Source organism: Carlito syrichta, unplaced genomic scaffold, assembly GCF_000164805.1.
Source record: "Carlito syrichta isolate Samal-C Ts95f unplaced genomic scaffold, Tarsius_syrichta-2.0.1 Scaffold109667, whole genome shotgun sequence".
Lineage (NCBI taxonomy): Eukaryota > Metazoa > Chordata > Mammalia > Primates > Tarsiidae > Carlito > Carlito syrichta.
In genome coordinates, this window is record NW_007053763.1 from 360,455 (window position 1) to 379,347 (window position 18,893).

The following is an 18,893-nucleotide window of genomic DNA, read 5'->3' on the forward strand; positions in this document are numbered from 1 at the left end:
ACTCCAGTCTGGGTGACGGAGTAAGACGCCAACTCAAAAAAAAAAAAAGACTGCAATAGCCAGGAGCGTGCCACTGCACTCCAGCCTGGGCAACAGAGTGAGACTCCGACTCAAAAAAGTATAAAATAAAAATGTTTAAAAAACAAACAAAGAGATGACATTGATAAGGTGTTGTGGAAAAGGAACAGAGAGAACACTTGAATACTGGAGACTGGGATTTAAAAGACTGTGGTTGATCACTGAGGATCATTTAGATTCTTGAACATGAAGACATTTTTATTTTGTCTGAGTGACTCTGGGCCCATCTACTAAATGTCCTACTTCCTATAGACTCTCACAATTGGGCATTCTTCTCGGCTTTCTCACTGTTTCTCAGGCAATCCACTCCGACTCTGGTTCCTTTCATAAGTGAAGACACGTTCTGGCCTAAAGTGAGACGTTCCATGCCTGATCTACTTTCACTACTGCTATTTCGAACAATGCAAAAACAAAGCAACCGAAGTTCATTCACTGTAGTGGTCAGCAAGCACTGTATGACGGGCATGTTTGAGAGTAAGAATGCTTGTGTCCTAGTCACGGAAAATCGGGGTCATATTTTTTGGAAAGACATCAACCCGCTTTTCGACTTGGGTGTCCATGCACCAAACTCTCTCCATTGCCAGTCTGGAGAATACCTCAACCTGGGGTGTGTGGGAGGCTGTGCCTCTGAAGTGTTGCAGGAGAAATACAAGGAGAAAGTGGCACTCCCAGCTTCTGACAGTTTCAAATTGGGTTTTCAAGTCCATAGCAAGACAGCAACACGAAACTCAGGCTCTGTAGGATGATAAAGCCTTACAAAATGTTCACCTCTCACTTTAGCGGTAGACTTGATCATCGAGTTTTTTATGGTGGTGGTGGTGATTGGGTTAATGGCCAGAGAAGGGAGGAGAGAAAGCCTGCCAACTACTTCCTGGGCTGGGGCCTTCAGGTAGGAAAGTGGGTAAGGAGACACGGGCCCAACTTCTCCCTGGGAGAAAATGCACTGAGGATAGAACGAGAGGCAGAAGGTGGTGGGCTCCCACTATCTGTGTGGGAGTTTGCAAGGGGGCTGCCCCTCAGACCTGCCTCTGCTTTCCATAAGACCAAAGCAGAGCCATGTTGTTGGTGAGGAAGGGCCTAGCCTAGCTCCCCAGGATCTCTCTGAGTTTTTGGGTTATGGAGAGGAAGAAATTCAGAGGATGTCGCACGTTTTATGGAGAGAAGGGGGGGGCCTGGTGCTGGCCAGTAGGTGAGCTCACCGGGGATGGCATTGGGCTGAGGACCCGAAGTCCAAGGTCACCTGAGTTGCCACTAGGGACATAGATCAAGAGAAGGCGGCTGAGGCTCCTGGAATGTTGCTGGAGCTGAGGAACGAGGCACTTCTCCATCACAGGCTTTGGGGATTCACCAGGCAAACAAGCCCAGCCTAGCCACGAGGCTGCAAGATAAGTCAGGAGCTGGGAAGGGAGGGTGGCTTTGGGGAAACCAAGTCCCCTGCCCAGCCCCAGGACACAGTCAGCCCGATGCACTTCTGGGGCGGAGAAGTGAGGTGGATTTCTGAAAGAGCATCCAAAAAGAGATGACTAAAACCAGTGCAAAGAGGAAGCCACATTTTGAATAGACGTGACATTTACATGGAAAGAAGAGAAGCTCTTTAGCCTCATTTAACTGACAAAGCGAGACAACTCCCTCTGACCACTCAGGAAGAAATCACCTCAGTTTCAGAAAACAAGGGAGGCATGCACCCATGTGATCTGAGTGATCTACGACCCAGTCCATGAGGCCCTGATCCATTCTGTGTCATACTGAGACAGTCACTTAACCTCTATAATCACCACTAAGTTCTCACCTGTGAAGAGGAGCTCAGAGTGTCACCCTCCTAGGGAACTTTAGTGAGCCTATTCATATGAAAGTCCAAGGTCGGTAGCTGGCACGTGATAAACTTGTAATAATCAATCTGCAAATTTTGTTATCACTTTTACTATTCCATTCAACATCAAAGTTTCTTTTGCCCTGTTCAAGAGTGGCTAGTTGTTTGTCAAGAAATGTCAAAGTACTATGTCCCTGACAGTCCTCATTTATGATTTCACAGCCCCTAATGCATTTCCTCAAGTGCAGAAACGCCATTTCGACCAATGGAAATGAGTGTTTTTATATTATCCCTGGCATTTTCTCAGCTAGGTAATCACCCTGGTACTCACAACAGAAACTACCATAAAGCCAGGATGGTATTTCTTAAGAATAATAAAATGGGAAAAATAACTCATGCCCTGACTGAACTGGACAGTTTTCATGCCGTAATAAACAGGAGAGATCTTTGTAAACTGAAGAGAATTTGACCAATATTTAATCAGAAATATTCTGTATTATATACATATTTAAATAGCTGCTGCATCTGTCCATATGGCAGAATGTTAAGAAAAAGCTGTAGACTGGGAAAAAATTCAAATATGCTAAATACCTTACATAAATCGACCTATCATATTGTTCTTTGCAGAGTTTAAATGTCTGCTGTACTTTTGTACTAATAAAAAGACATGTCTTTAAACAACAAAAAAATGAGCAGTATTTTGACTTTTGCACACATCATGGGTAACATTCTTCTAAAATATGTTGTTTTTATTTTCTGGATGAAAGGAGATGTGAAAAGGTTGATCAAGTCTTCATTTTATTTTCAAAACACGCTTTCTTAGTGTCGGTTTCTTAATGCCAACTTCACTTGCATGATTTATTAGCTGAAACTGCAGAATGGTGAGGAAATGCCAGGGAGAGATGAAAAGTCCATCCAGAATCCGCGAGGTTTTACCTCAAACCTGAAACACACTAAGGATAAGCGGAGCGAGTCTAACTCGCAAAATCTAGTCATTGTCCGACTTCACATTATGACTTTTGGCTGTCGTCTTTTATTTTAAAGTGGAAGACACACACACACACAAAAAGAGGGGGGAAGGGGAGTTAGTTCTTTCAGCAGAGAATTAATTAAAAGCAGATAGAGGCCTGGGTAATAAGTACCAATAAAAGCTTTAGCTGACATGGCTTCAATTTACAAATCACTGGCTTTTCCTGGGAGGGCCCGGGGAAGGAGGGTGAGGAGTCCTGGACGAGGAGATACAGAAAGCTTCACAATTAAAAATGCTCTCAACATCTTATTCTAAAACTTGATTTGTGGTGGCCCTGATAAAATTCCAGGGACACCTGAGTATGCCCCACAGTCTCTGGAGGCCCTGGGGGGGCCATGTCTTAGGCCTTTCCAGTTGCACTTCACTGTGACATGTACTTTGTTTTTTTTTTTTTTTTTACCAAGTATAAGTTTTATTCAATAAATAATAAAATGGATAAAATTGGCTTTCACTAAAGTATCACATGAGCTCATTGTATTACACTTCCCTAGGCCTTTAAAAAATTTATCAGAAATAATGTATACCCATATTTTTACAAGAGTCAAATGTGGATAAAACATTTGCAACAAAAAATAGCAGTCCATGTCCCACCTCTCACATTTTTGAATTCCACTTTCCAGAGCCAATACATCTCCCCCATATTGCTAAGTAACATGTAGGATCTCGTTTTCCCCTAATTTCTCAACCTTGAATATTGTCTAGTGACTATCTATTATAGTATTATTCACTGTCTTCTTCATATTTGCTTAACAGAGCTATAGGACAATTTTTAGGATTACCATAATATAATATGAAGTGTTGTTTACCTCTGAACAAAATAGTGTACTGTAATTATATTTCCATTTGCCTACATCTAAATAATTGACATGTACACTTTATAATGGAAGCCCAGTATGTATCATGCACACAAAAGGATGTGTGGTCTAGAATCTGCATGTAGTTCAAGTTCTTTTTTTTATTTTTATTTGAGTTGGAGTCTCACTCTGTCAGCCAGGCTGTAGGCCAGTGGCAAGCTCACAGCTCACCACAGCCTTGACCTCCTGGATTCAGATCATCCTTCTGCTTCAGTCTCCCAAGTAGTTGGGACCACAAGCATGCTCCACCACATTTGGCTATTTAAAAAAAATTTTTTTTGTAGAGGTGGGGTCTTACTATGTTGCCCAGGCTGGTCTCTAACTCCTGGGCTCAGGCAATCCTCTTGCCTTGGTCTCCCAAAGTGCTGGGATTACAGGCATGAGCTACTATGCCTGACCCAAGTTCTTCTTAAATTTGAACATTAGGAGTCCCTTATGAGAGTAGTAAAATGTAAAGGAGTAATAAACTAATACTATGAAAACACAGGGATATCTGTTTAATTTATGGCAATTGATATTACTTCTCAGAAAATCTGAATGACAAAATTGGGGCTCCCAGGAACCAAAATGTCCTTGGTTTAGTTTGTAAGACCTGAAAGACCAATGAAAAGACCAATGAAAAGGAGCCAGTGGAATTGCTGGATTTAGAGAATAGAGTCGAGAGAGATCCTGTAGGAAAAGATTTTGCCTGAGCACGTGAAATAGAAGAATTAAATAAGAATTAGAAATGGGCAATGAGTACAGAACAAGTCATGAGAGTCAGCGGAAAACCTCCAAGTTAGAGACCAGTGGCACCGTCAAAGGCAGTAACCTAGAGGGGCCAAGGCTGTGGAGGCCACCCCTTCTGGAATAGCTGCCTTCCTTTCCCCTGACTCCTTAGTTCTTTTCTGGGAAAGGGTTTTCTCTACATCCTTATGGGAGTAAAACACAGAACGTGCTCCTTCTAGGAGAAAATGGAAGCTGTATGGGAAAAGCAATCTCTCACTTTCTCACCTTTACTTCCCCTTCCAGATAAGTCCAACTGCTCCCTGCAGTCCTCCCAGGACAGTGCAGACTTTTAAGAGAGCTTCTTGGCTGATTCGGGATTTTCTGGGGCACCTTTTGGGATCCTTTCCTCCCCAGGTGACTCTACCTCCTCACAGGCTCCCCCTGCTGAGGGCTTCAGAGATGACACTCCCCCAGCTTCCTCCATCCGGCAGGCCGCTTTGTCACCCTGGAACCCCACTTCCCTCCTTGGTCCCTGAAGCCTGCCTTCCCTCATCCCCTTATTATTATTAAAAACAGTCAAACAATAAGGTTGCCCTCCCCATTTCTGCACACCTAGGAGAGTTTTCTGCCACCCTCCCTTTTCTTCTATCAAATCTGAACCCTTTGTACTCAAATCTCATTAATTCCCATTGTTTCTGATGCAGATTATTTTAATGGGCAACATAGGCCCGGGACACACTTAAAAGGCACAAAAAGGCAGTGAAAACTCAACCACATGCTCCTCCCACACCATCCCACCCCTCCCTAACCCTAGAAACAAAGGCTGCTGCCGGTTTCTCCCTATCTATTCCTTTCACATTTAGATGGGGGGAGAAAAACAGAAAGGGAACAAGATCCTTAATGTAATTAATATATTTCACCCTGCTGGTTTTTTCCCAGCTTCCTACTGGAGACATTTCTTCATCTGTCTCACATGCATCCATCTATGGACTTTACCTGATCGTTCCTCCTGCTCCTCCTCCCTTGTGTGGGTATTTTTTCCAAGTCTCTTTGCCTGAACCTCTCTCAGAACTATTTTCGCTTGCAGCCATGGCTGAAGCCCACCTGTAGAGGCCCAGGACAGAACTTATTAAAAAGAACAAAGCGGGGGTGGTGGGGGGAGCCTCCTCCCTCGATTTGTTTATATAATGAATCTATCTTGAGAAATATCCCTTATTTCAGTGTCAGCAGTCACCAGCAGAACCACAGGGAGGAATCCACATCTAAATGATAATAGTTGTCTCAGAATCACAGCTGGGGAGAGAATTTAAAAAGATGGATGGACAGATAGATGGGTGGTTGGATAGAAGGAGCCAATCAACTGTGAAGTGTTACCACGTCTGAAAATCATATTTCATTTGATGGGAACAACAGAAGCGTGATGCATGCACATGGGAATTTCATTTCAAAGTTGTACTAGTAAGATCTCAGGGCCTGCTGCTTTTTTAGGGCTCCCTGTACCTCTGTAAAATTGGCCCATTTAAGATTTTAGGGCTGCCATCTATGAGTTGTATGGATCTTGCTTAATGATTAAAAGTGGGATAACAGCTGAAGATGAAACAGATTTTTTTTCACCTGGGTTAATTTTATTGGACCTGAAACTGTCCTGAAAGTTTTCTGCTGGAAAGGAGGATATATCTATTTGAGGCTGTTTTCTGTTTCAGGTTTTCCTTTTATTAAAAACTCATTAAAGGAGGTAAAGTGAAGCCACTCCTTGAGAGAAGTGAGATGAAAGCGTCTGAGAATCTGCACAGTTTGGTGCACACAGCCCCCACGACCCAGGACACACCGGGGCGACATGCCGGCTCCATCGCCTCATCTCTCTGTTAGATGGAACGACAGCAGTCCTCCGGAGAACAAGGCATCATCTGGCACCTTTTTTGTTATTTTAAATCTCAGAACTATGAATGGAAAATAGCAATCGTCTATTCACTCATCCTTTTGATAGTTCAAGCACTGAAGTCAGATAGACTCAGGACTGGAGAGGAGGGGGAGTCTGAGTACTCATTTGTGGAGAGACAGGGAACTGTGAAACCATGACAGTCCATGACCCCATTACAGGGCCAGTAAGTAATGCTTGCAAAAGTCCTGTGTAGAGTGGTGTGTTGAGGGTTAACAAAAATAAGTCAATCATTTTTAAAAGTGCTATTCAAAATCCTCCATGAAAAACTAGCACAGAATACAGGGTTTTCCCAAAGCAACTGTGATTTAGTTCTTTCCTTCTAAAATATTAACCCTGCACAGCCAATTTATAAATCCAGCTTGATGTGGAAGTGACAATCTAGACAACTACCAAACCGTTATTTTTGGCTATCATTGAAAAGTCTGGTTGTAATGAAGAATGTATTTGAAGAAAATTCTTTTTGACTCTAGTAACAGCAACTCACAGTATGATAAAGCTGCTGGCATTGGGGAAATGAGATACACTGCTCCTGTTTGAAATGAAATAAAATACACATTCTATTTTGTGAATCTAAGTGAATGACCATTTTAAAAAATTATAAAATAAAAAGAAATAACGGGAGATCCCTAAAGCATTAGTGCTTAAAAATGAGAGTGCTGGGCTCACCCCAACTGTCTTTTTTTATACTGAATTCTAGAAGATGGTAAAAACTGCAACTAATTCAACATGGAGACTAGAAGGGCTAACTGGGGAAGATGATATCCAAGCTGTTAGCCAAAAGGAACAGGGGAATCGAGAGGGACGTGTTGCTATGACAGACTTGGAGACAAACTGGAAAGGCGAGAGACAGTGACTACTAAACCACACTGCTTGAACACGGAATTTTCCATGGACCCATAATCTAGGCTGACACCTTCTTCGGGAGCTACTAAATGGAGATGGCGGCCAACAGAACAGTCTGTGGTAGGGAGCGGCGGAGAGAGGTGGTCCTGGACACTGGGCATCCCTCTGACCCTGCAGCCAAAAGTACAACATGATGAAACACAGAAACAGTGAATTCATCCAAGAGATTCTGGCCGCTGAGACACTGAGAAGCCCTTGTTAGGAGACAGGTTTGGTTCCCCTCAGTACATTCTGTATGCTTTGCATGTTGTAATCCATAACATGGGCCACCCAATATGTGTGAGTCTTAAGAAGAAAAACTGGACGAGCTGGCAAAAGGAAAACTATCTTGGACCAGACCAGGTCACACTTCAATAATTTACTTTTGTCCAACATCTACTCTGAAACTCGAGAGTTAAGCAAGCTTTTCCCTTCAACAATTGGAGAAATGTCATCTGCAAAGATTTTACTCCTCTCAAGAGAGATGCGGTCCTTCCCACCCTACCCCACCCTTAAAAAAATGTTTTAAGCCAACACATTCACTTTTATTATATTATGAAATATTTTTTTGAAAAACTATACAAATATCTTCTCTTCTTATAGAATTTAAATAATGAAAATGATGAATTAGTCTGTGCAAATGATGTCTCCTAGGATGTTAAAATCAAATGACGCCTTGCTTGTAAACCTCATTTTTGTTCAATGGCAGGATTCCATTTCATTCAGCAATACAAATACTTACAGGATGCAGATTATGCTTGTTTACTATGCAGTTGGGGTTTCAAGATGTATAAGACCCTGATATTGCCTTCAGGGATACCATAAACCTATTTACTTACCTATTCACTCATTTGATAAGTACTTATTAAATATATTCCATGTGACAGGCTATGTCCAAAGTGCAACAGGGGCTGGGTGTGGTGGCTCATGCCTGTAATCCCAGCACTTTGGGAGGTCAAGACAGGAGGACTGGTTAACCCAGGCATTTAAGACCAGCTAAGGCAATACAGCGAGACCTCGTCTCTACAAAACATTTTCAAAAAATTAGCTGGGTGTGGTGGTGCATACTTGGGAGTCTGAGGCAGAAGAATCTCTTGAGCCTAGGAGGTTGAGGCTGCTGTGAGCTGTGATCATGCCACTGCACTCCAGCCTGGGTGATAAGAGTGAGACCCTGGCTCAACAAACAAACAAACAAGCACACAAAAAACAAAACAAAACAAAAAAATACCACCACAATAAAAAACCAAATGGCAATGGGAACAGAGCCAAAGGGTAACAGCATTGTGCTGGGGAGTCAGCAGAGGCTCCCAGGTGGTAGTGTCGTCTTCAACAATGCCTCTGACAGTGCTGAGGAAGAAGAAGGCCAATTCAGGAGGTGCCTTGGAAGCAGAGGCATTAGAAGCCAGAGTCTCCTGGACAGGAGAGTGGGCCATGGCAGCAGCGAGGATGATAAGTCTCCAGGCTGGAAACAACTGGATGGGACAGAAATGTGCTTGTCATCTGGGGAATGTGTATGCATATGCTTACATATTTTGCACAGAAATAACCTAAAGGGTGGGATGAAAACATACCATGAATATTTATTTGCCCCAATTTAAACACTTCTCACCAAGAAGTCTAACCAAAAACAAAAGTAATGTGAATGCTGTGAGGTTCATCAAAGAGGAAAGTACAATGTAAGGCACTACTACATAATGACCTTGCCATCCATGTATAAGAGCAAAATTAGGCTCAATGGCCAACTTTTTTCAAAGTTTTTTTAAAGACTTCACCAACTTGATAGTAGATTACAGAGAAAAAAATAATAAATCCTAGAATGCAAAGATGGGTTGTTCAACCACATTGTAGTCAAGGGTAATTTTAAAGCGAAATGTTCAAGGTATCCCAACAGCTATGGGAAAAGTGGGGAGAGGCAGCCAATCCTGGACCAGCAGGACCCCTAAGACACCTGAGCACAAATCCCCCGCACCTTGGACTGAAGGGAGGCAGTTGTGTCGGAAGAGGAAATCAGCAGTGCCCTGTCATTCCTAGGACACGTCTGGCGAATTGATGACTTAGAAAAACAAATACCATTTCCTCCAACGCACACACCCAACCCAAAGCCAGGGTGATCCTCTCAGTGAGACCCACAGCTAATTTAATTTGCACATGTATTTTGTTAGATGTTAGGTTTTTCCTCCTTGGTGATTCAGGAATAAATGGGGTGGCTATAAAAACAGTCACCATTATCCAAGTGCTTGCCTTGTGCCACACAGCATGCTAGAGACCTTCCATGATTCCCTGCCACCCTGTGGGGGGCCCCTTCTTCAGTTCCATCCTGCAGTGGTCTTAGCACAGTCAGTGGGCTTAGTAGCTTGCCCAGCGTGATGCCCTGGCAACATGGATCTTCTGGTTTATAGTTCAGGACTCATTCTACTCTGAGCACCACGGGCCCTGAACTTTCATCTGTTTGTAGTGTTCTCTACAAGTGGGAGGAATGGCCAGGCATGGTGACTCATGCCAATAAATCCCAGCACTTTGGGAGGTCAAGGTGGGAGGATCCTTGAGGCTAGGAGTTTGAGACCAGCCTGGGCAACACAGCGAGATCTCATCTCTACAAAAAATCAAAAATTAGACAGGTGTGGTGGTACAATCCTATAGTCCCAGCCACTCAGGAGGCTGAGGCGGAAGGAGGTTGAGGCTGCGGCAAACCATTGATTGCACCACTGAACTCCAGCATGGGTGACAGAGTGAGACCCTAACTCCAAAAAAGAGAGAGAGAGAGAGTGAGGAATGAAGTGGTTTGCAGATCAAGCTCTAGAATTGGACTGCCAGGGACCACAGTCAGGTTCTCATCTCCCCCCAACCGTGGCATCTTCTCATCTGTAAAATGGGGACTGTGATGCCTACAAAGCAAAGGTGACAGCTGTGGGGAGGAGCACAGATGCCAGAACCAGCCAGCCCAGTTCCCAGTTCTCATGGGCTAGGTGGCATGGGGTGTGTTCCTCACCCGCCATGCCTGTTTCCTCATGTGTAAACAGTGATAGTAACTTGACCTGCTTGATGGGCTTGTGAACAGGATTAAATGAGTTTATACTAGTAAAGCGCTTAGAACAGCATCAGACACAAAGACTACACCATGTAGGTGTTCGTCAAATAACTAAGTATGGTCTACTTCATCTTATAATAAAGGCTTTGAAGTTTTCAGCCAAGCAGCTAAGGAATATGAATGAACATTGCCCTCCCAGTTCCTATTTTAACACAGATAGAGCACATCATGAAGGTCTGTCCCACGGAGGGTTACCCCTGTCTTCCTCTAGGCTTCCCATTTCCTTCCTGTTTCTTCTTGATGTATAGCAGGCCATCTCTTGAAGTTGAGACAAAATGAGAGAAGAAGATTTGAACTCCCCTCCTCCCTCCACTATCTAGGGCAATGTTTCTTTACCAAGAAAGTCTTAACAGATTACATGCCTGGACTTCATGTTAACTTTAGGAAAAGCTTCCTAGTAATTTTGATGCACAATTTCTAGCCATGGGTCTGAAGGAGAGCAAATGTCCAATAACTGAGTGTATTTTGAGTTAAAGCTTCAATTCTGTGTATTTTTGTGCCTTTTCTTCTTTTATGTTCGGATGAGGAAACAAGTAACAGAGTTGCTTTTATTTCTCATTTGTCCTAGCTATCTCCACAGTCCTCGATATCCTTAAAGACCTAGTTGGAGACATAGAACTTCTGTTTTTATGAATTAAGGGAGATGAATTCTAATTAGCCATGTCCTTCTGGTTCCACACAGTCTCATTTTCTAATCTATCTTTCAAACACATAACCACATCAATCGTATTAGAAACATAAGTAAAAGTCCACTATTCTAAAAAATCATATTTAAGAACCAAATAACATCTCCATAATTGTATGATCTTGTTTGGGATACTTGAGTATATTCCACAGGGGAAACCAGGGGGCACACCAGCTTCTTAATACAAAACTTCTTAACCTCAACAGTACAATGTTTCCTCAGAAAATTAAAAACAGAACTCCATACGACCCAGCAACCCCTGGGTGTCTATCCCATGGAACTAAAGCAGGGTCTCAAAGAGATATTTGCACATACATAATCACAGAAGTACTATTCACAAGCGCCAAGAGGTGGAAGCAGTTCACATGTCCTTCAGGGAACAAACAGATGAACGTGGTATATACATCCAACTTTAAAAAGGAAGGATATTCTGTCACACATTGTAACAGGGATGACCCTTGAGGACATTATACTAAGTGAAATGGGCCAGTCACAAAAAAGATAAATACTTATGACTCCACTTATATTAGATAGAGGTACATAAAGTAGTCACATTCATGGAAACTGAAAGGTAATTACCAGGGAATGGGGAGTTGTTATTTAATGGGTATAGCTTTTTTGTTCTGACGAAAGTTCTGAAGATTCACTGCACAACAATGAGAATATACTTAACACTACTCAACTGGACACTTAAAAGTGGTCAAGATGGTAAATTTTATGTGATGTGTTTCTTTTTGCCACAGTTAAAAATTTAAAACACACACAGGTTTTGAACCTCAACATGCCCTGGAGGAGCCCATAAAATAGCAGCCACCAAACTGCTTTCTGTAGAGTGGTCCAGAGTAAACTCTTCTAGTTTTGCAAGTCCCGCAGCCCCTGCCGTAACAACTCAGCTCTGCCATGGTAAGGTGAGAGCATTGACATCAAGTGAAAAATGGGCAAGGCCATATCCCAAGAAAGGCTTTATTTACAAAAAACAGGTCACTGGTCTGTGGGCCATGGGTCACTGACCCTTGCAAAAGTATTAATATCTAAATATAAGATAAATATTATCAGTTTGAAAACATCAAAGGCCCCTCTACCCAAGAATTATGAGTGAAACACTCTTATTTATCCAAAGTCTAAGATCAGAGCGACAATGCCAAGAGAAGGCAGGCCCAGCAAGCCCAGAGCTTACCTGTTGTCAGAGGAAGACACCACTCTGACAGGAGCACAAGCTAGTCATGCGCCGGTACCCACACACCTCTACAGATGAGCTTAATGATGTTAGAGCTTAATGATTTAGAGAGAAAAATAACCCAAATGTTACAACTGGAAGAAAGTCTGGTAATCACCTTTGTGGATGAGAAAATTGCCATGGGCTCATTAAACCTCCCGAGCTGTGGCAGCTGGGGTCACAGAGGCTGGGACCAAGTAGAGCCATCCTGGCCTGAGGTCACGCTCCTCCCTCCCACTCATTTCCAGGCAGGAGTGGCTGGCTGCCAGCTGCCAGCCCTGCAAGTTGTCTGTTTCATGCACATTATTCTGCATGGTCTTGGCTTGACCCTAAAACTAACTTTTGCTATTTACAAAGCTCTGTGGTAGAAATCCAAGAAGACATAACAAAGCCCCCGAGGTCTCATCTCATTCATTGGGAACTGAAAGCAAGGGTGTGATGACTTGTTCCCTTCCGAGCTGTGCCATGTGGCACCCATGCGTAGGGTCCGGCAGCTAAATTCAATCTACTTGGGGACCACAAAAAACAGGCATCCCAGTTAAACAACCAAATCAGAACAGACACAAACACACACCAAAAACTAACATACAAAAACAGATAGCTATGAAGCAGATATATTTAAGAGAATATTAGCTTTACAAAAGGAATTGTCACCTCATAAGAGAACTAAAACCAGTGTATAGAATTCTTGAACTAGCAGAGACAGAAGAGATAACAGAGCCAAGCCCCCTCCTCTCCCATTTATATGTGACTTAAGCAAAGCCCTAAAAGTTAAGGGGCTGTGTAGAAACGTCACATGGGCCCACTGTGTGGATACAAACTTGAGATGCTCCCTACTCTCAACACACTTCCCTCTGGGTGAGGGTGATCCCAGACCAACCCTAGGCACTGAACTGAAGCAGAAACTGGTTTAAGCCAGAGAGCAGAATGGTCCAGGCAGAAAGGAAAGGTCTTTGCCACAGAACAGGAGAAGGTTGAGTGGTGACATGCCTCATCACTGAGTGTCTCCAACCCCCATGGGACCTGCCCTCAATTGCTAAAAGAGCCTGACCTCTGACAAAGACCAATGATTTCAGCAGTAATTAATGATGCTGTCAAACTAATTAACCCAAGTCTTTGTTCACAGGGGAAAAAAAAACCCTCTAATATCAATACTGGTTACTGATTCTTAACCAAGTACTATAGGCCCAAACCTTCTCAATCAGGACATGAGAATGCCACTGGCTGATGGCCCTAATAAGGTCCCACCTAGCAAGCCACCAACACTGTTAATAACGCTTCTCACCGTAACAAATCCCCCCCTTTTTTTTTTTGAGTTGGAGTCTCACTCTGAAGCCCAGGTGGAGTGCACGCTCATGGTCACCCCAGTATCGACCTGCTGGACTCAAGTGATCCTTCCACCTCAGCCTTCCGAGTAGCCAGAACTAAAGGCACACATTACCATACCCAGCTGATTTTTTAATTTACTGTAGAGATGAGGTCTTGCCAAGTTGCCCAGGCTGTTCTCGAACCCATGGGCTCAGGCAATCCTCTCATCTCAGCCTCCTAAAGTGCTGGGATTACAGGCTTGAGCCACTGTGCCCGACAAACATACCCTTTGATAACATGACCAGTGGATTAACAGGTCTCCAAAACCTTTTAAATAGATACAAGTCTGCAAATACCAGCGGGTGTCACTCATGTTTTCTATAATACCTTTTAGATAGCCTTCTGAATCACGATGATGAAATGCTAGACAAATGCTGTAGGATTTCATTAGCCATTTAATAAATGACCCTCATTAAAACACTGGTTTGCCTGTCCTTGTCTGTGAGGACTCCGACTCCTATAAATGCCCACGTATACATTTCCATATTGTCTCTTTAGAGGGTTCCGGACTATTTTCTTACACCTAACACAGCTTTTACTCCATTTAGAATAATTACCCTCCATCCCATTTCTGACTTTCAAGAAAAACAAGACACTTAATTGACCACAGGAGGACTCTCTCAAGGGCATCAGGCTGCAAAAGCTCTGCTTCAAGCTCCCAACTTCAGCTGATGTAATCTGTGACAAGGAGCCGACTTCTATTTTTAAATTATACCCTTTACTCTGCCTTCAAAGGGCGCATATATCACACGTTGTAACTTTGCCCATAAAGTACCTTGTGATCCCGGGTGAATCATGCTGTCAGGAGGAGTGCCCAGCTGCACACAGCCTTTGAATTCGCCCATCTTTTCCTAGTATGTGTTTGGTTTTGAGGACAAGTTACATGTGCCATGCACTCCAGGGGTCTTATTCCTCATGGTCACCCGGACAAGGAGCCGACACCTTGCAAGGTCCTTCTCGAAGGCTGGGCTCAAGGCTTCCCACCTCTCTGTGTCTCCAGCTCTGACACAGACACTTCACAAATGCTCTTAACACTGACACTGAGAGCTCTGCCGCTGGGCCCGCTGTGCTTCCAAGGATGCTTTCCAGAAGGAAAACAGATTGCTTTGCTGAATTTTAAGTTTTTTATTCATCACTTCAGTCCTGCTCCCTGTGTGCTGTTTAAAAGAGTTCTTGGCATTCTGAGGACACTAAGAAAAAAGCCTCGGGTGGAGGAGAAAATGCACTTGAACTTGCCTTTTATTTATTTACGCATTATTTATTTGTTTGCTTGTTTATTTATTTTTGAGTTGGGTTCTGCCACCCAGATTGGAGTGCCATGGCACACTCATGGCTCACCACAGCCTCGACCTCCTGGGCTCAGGCAATCCTTCCTCCTCAGCCTCCCAAGTAGCTGGGACTACTTGTGCTACCATGCCCAGCTTTTTTTTGTAGAGATGAGGTCTTGCTATGTTGCCCAAGCTGGTCAAACTCTTGTGCTCAGGCGATCCTTCTGCCTCAGCCTTCCAAGTAATTGGCATGTGTCACCATGCCCAGCTAATTTTTTATTTATGGTAGAGGCATGGTCTCACTGTGTTGCCCAAGCTGGTCTCAAACTCCTGGGCCCAAGCAATTCTTCTGCCTTAGCCTCCCCAAATGCTGGGATTGCAGGCATGAGCCACAGAGCCTGACCTGTATATGCTTATTTTGCTTATTTCTCAAAACTGTGGTGAGCTCAGTCCCAGAAGTGGTGCCACTGTGGAGTCTGGGGAGATCAGAGTGGCCCATCTTTCTCTGATCTGCCTGCTTCTTCATTTCCTGGTTACCCCATGTCTCGACTGGGTCTGCTCAAAGCCTTCCAGCATTTCTCCTGACCCCAAGGCTTGGGCCTTCCAGTCCCTTCCTCTCCCTGCAATCTGGGTGCCCTGTCATTCTCTCCTAAAGGCCTTTGTCTAAGGCGCTCCCTCAACCTGGGACACCACCCTGTTGCTCCTGCTCCCTTTACCCAGCTCCTTCCTACTTATCCTTCATGTTGTTTTTGGATGCCACCTCCTCCAGGAAGCCCCTCCCAGAGATCACCATACTGCATTGCATTTCCCTGCTCTGTCTCCAGGTGACGCCCGCTTCTTCATGACTATGTTCCTCCAGTACAGAGTCTGACTTCCATATTGTTTGTCAAATGGACAAATAAACGAAAGAATGGACACCAAGGGCTCCAAGTCGGGGACCACATTGGGAGGTATGAGTTAGAATTTGGTCTCCTCCAGAAAGTATGAACTCAAAAATGAGGGGAACCAAAAAACCCTGAATTTATTTATCAAAAATTGTGTATTTACTTATACATGTTAGTCAGTCACCTTCAAAGTCCTCTCTGTTTCATGCAATACACCTATCAGGTGCTTTTTCCGCTGTTCAAAACAGTTTTTGAACTTGTCAATGTTGATGTTTTAGTGCTTCTGCCATTTTTTTGTTTCACCTCTTCCACATTGGCAAAACATTTCCCTTTGAGGATTTTCATCCACAGAAACAAACAAAAAAAGTCACTCAGGGCAAGATCCAGTGTATAGGGAGGATGGGGCACAGGGGTCATGATGTTTTTGGTCAAAAACTGTTAAACACTCAGCTCAGTGTTGGCAGGTGCCCTCATAAATCACTGATCACGAAATGGCAAATATGCAGAAAGAAATCTCCCCAAAAAATTCACTGAACATGAAACACAGCCTCTCACAACAACACTTGCTGGTCCATGGATGCCAGTGGGTTCCCAGAACACTCACCTAGCAGGGAAAGACTGGACTACTATGGGTCCACCCTTTAAAAGGTAATTCCAGTGTTTTTTGAGTCCCCTCCCTCATATAGCAAAATTCAACTGTAGTTCAAGATTTATCCGCTAAAATGTGACAGGGGCAGCTGCCCCAGGAGACTGGAAACCCCCCCCACACACACAGTGACTCCCAAGAAGCCCCCGCAGCTGGATGGCCTCCCAGAGGGCTCAGAAACATGTGTTGGTAACACATTCCTCAGAGAGAAATGGAGACTCTGTTTAAAACGGAATCCTACCGGGATAACACACTCATGCTTCCTCCAAGTTAAATCCCATGTTATAAACTCCATGTGAACAGAAACCTCCCCAATTCAAAGTCATTCTAAAGAAGGCGACAGAATAATAATGCGATCCTTCTTGCCTGTAAAACCATACATGTCAATTTCCAAACATCGTGGGGTCAGCCTCACATGGTGGGACTGCCGGAGAGGTCTGAGGAAGCATGGGTCTGGCACTTCAGACTCAGTGTTTGCAATCTGGCCACCTGGTTAGTTAGTGTCATAACTAGGGACCAGGCACTGGGCTGGCCCTGGGGTGATGGTGGTGACAAGAACCAACATGGTCCCTGTCCTTGTGGAGACTCCAGCCTCATCAAATAAGCACTTGAAGACAGACTTCTCTAAAAAAAAAGTCTAAGTATACCATGCTCAGCTATTAAATCAAATCCAACACATGTGGGATTGGGAAGTAAGGTATAGCCTCAGTGCCTTCTGCATGGCAAAGGAGTTTTTTTTTTTAAATGGATTTTCCAAAATCAACAGATTGATGGCACTAAAGAGTGGGCCATGTTTCAACATTCAAAACAAATGACAATGGGTGTGGCTATTTCATCCTTACATAGTCAGTTACTGCATCCAAAACACAACCAAATAAACACAATTCCACGTGAAATTTTTCTGCCTTCCAGAATAACCATGTGTTTATTTTTATTACCTGGCATGCAGGAGGTGCTCAATAAATGAATGAACAAATCATAGCAGAGACAAAACTATGAAATATCTCTGTCAATTTTAGGTATCCTCTCTTAGAAAAAAAAAATGGCTATTTTGTAGGATTCTGACTTTTATTCTCCTGTCTCACCTCCTTAGGTAATGACCTTGATACCCAATATGATCACATGATACCTGACACAGATGTCAGTTTTCTCATCTACAAAATAGTGTCTTGGTTACTGTAAGGCTTAAAGGAGGCACTAGACATAAGTGATAAGGACCATGCCCTGCAGACAATGTTTTGCCCCCGCCCCTTTTTTCTAAACTCCAAATAAAGTGCTAAAGACAAACCAAATTACTGGCCTGATCAGACAGTTGGAAAACATCAAAAGTAGCCTGGGTTCAGCAGCACCTGGCTATAACCCTGAAACACTCTTATTTTTTTATTTCTTTTGTTCTAAACATCTTTATTTACATTATTTATTTATAACATTATTTACTAATCTTGGGGCTTTGATTCAATCCTCTACGATGAGTGGGTTTCTAGATCCTGATTTTCTGTGATTTGGAACCACACCTTTTTGAGAAGTTGGCTGCTGAGGACATCAGAAGTAAGATGGACCTCGATTTCTCTTCAGAGGGAAGGAGTCCACATTACAAACCAAGATCAGGCTTGACTCTTCAAGGAATTTGTACTAGTTTAATACCGAGGTCAAGAATTGGTGACTGTCCTCTTAAGCAACAGAAGGTTCCTCCTTCCCTCCACCCCACACATCTAAGCTCCAGCACCAGCCAGATTCCCATTCATGGCTCCAAAATCACATACTTTACATCTGGGGATTTTAAGCAAGATCACTAATTACAAAAGGATCATGTGAAATGCGTAAGACAGTTGACATAATATTATGTCAAGCCTAACATTTGGCTGAGTTTTGTTTTTCTTTCACACCCTGAAATCTATCCAGTCAACCAAACAAAGAACTACCAAGACTACACAACAATCTTGTTCCATTTTCCACAAATATTCAGTGTAAGACTGCCACCTAGTGGGAGGATGTAGCCTCATTCAACAAAATCTACAAACCTAAATTGACACAAGTTCCTTTTAAAAAACCCAGGGAGATTATTTCTCTGCTGCTCACCAGTTACTTCAGGGAAATTCAAGAGCACACCCAACTACTGGGCTACCTATTTCTCTCAGAGGAACTTCTGAAGAGGTCCACAGCAGATAGCGCCAATGGGTTAATCCTACCACTAAACTTCGTTGCTTCTGAACACGTCACAAAACAAAGAAGCATTTATATTCTGTTAATTTTCATAAAAATTGGCGATTAAAAAAGATTTTTCCCAATAGTCTATTCTCACCTTCTGGATTCATTTGATCTGATCTTGATTTTTAGTTATGCATGAAAAGGCATTTAAAAGTGACAACCTTACCAAAAGTGCACATAATATGAAAATCTGACTTCAATTAAATCAGTTACTAAATCCCGGCAA

General features: G+C 43.2%; 1 protein-coding gene across 12 annotated transcripts in view; it reads right to left on the reverse strand.

Moving 5' to 3' along the window:
* The window catches only part of ICA1 (islet cell autoantigen 1), a 153,416-nt gene that overhangs the window by 110,649 nt on the left and 23,874 nt on the right, over nt 1-18,893 (reverse strand). The window lies entirely within an intron of this gene.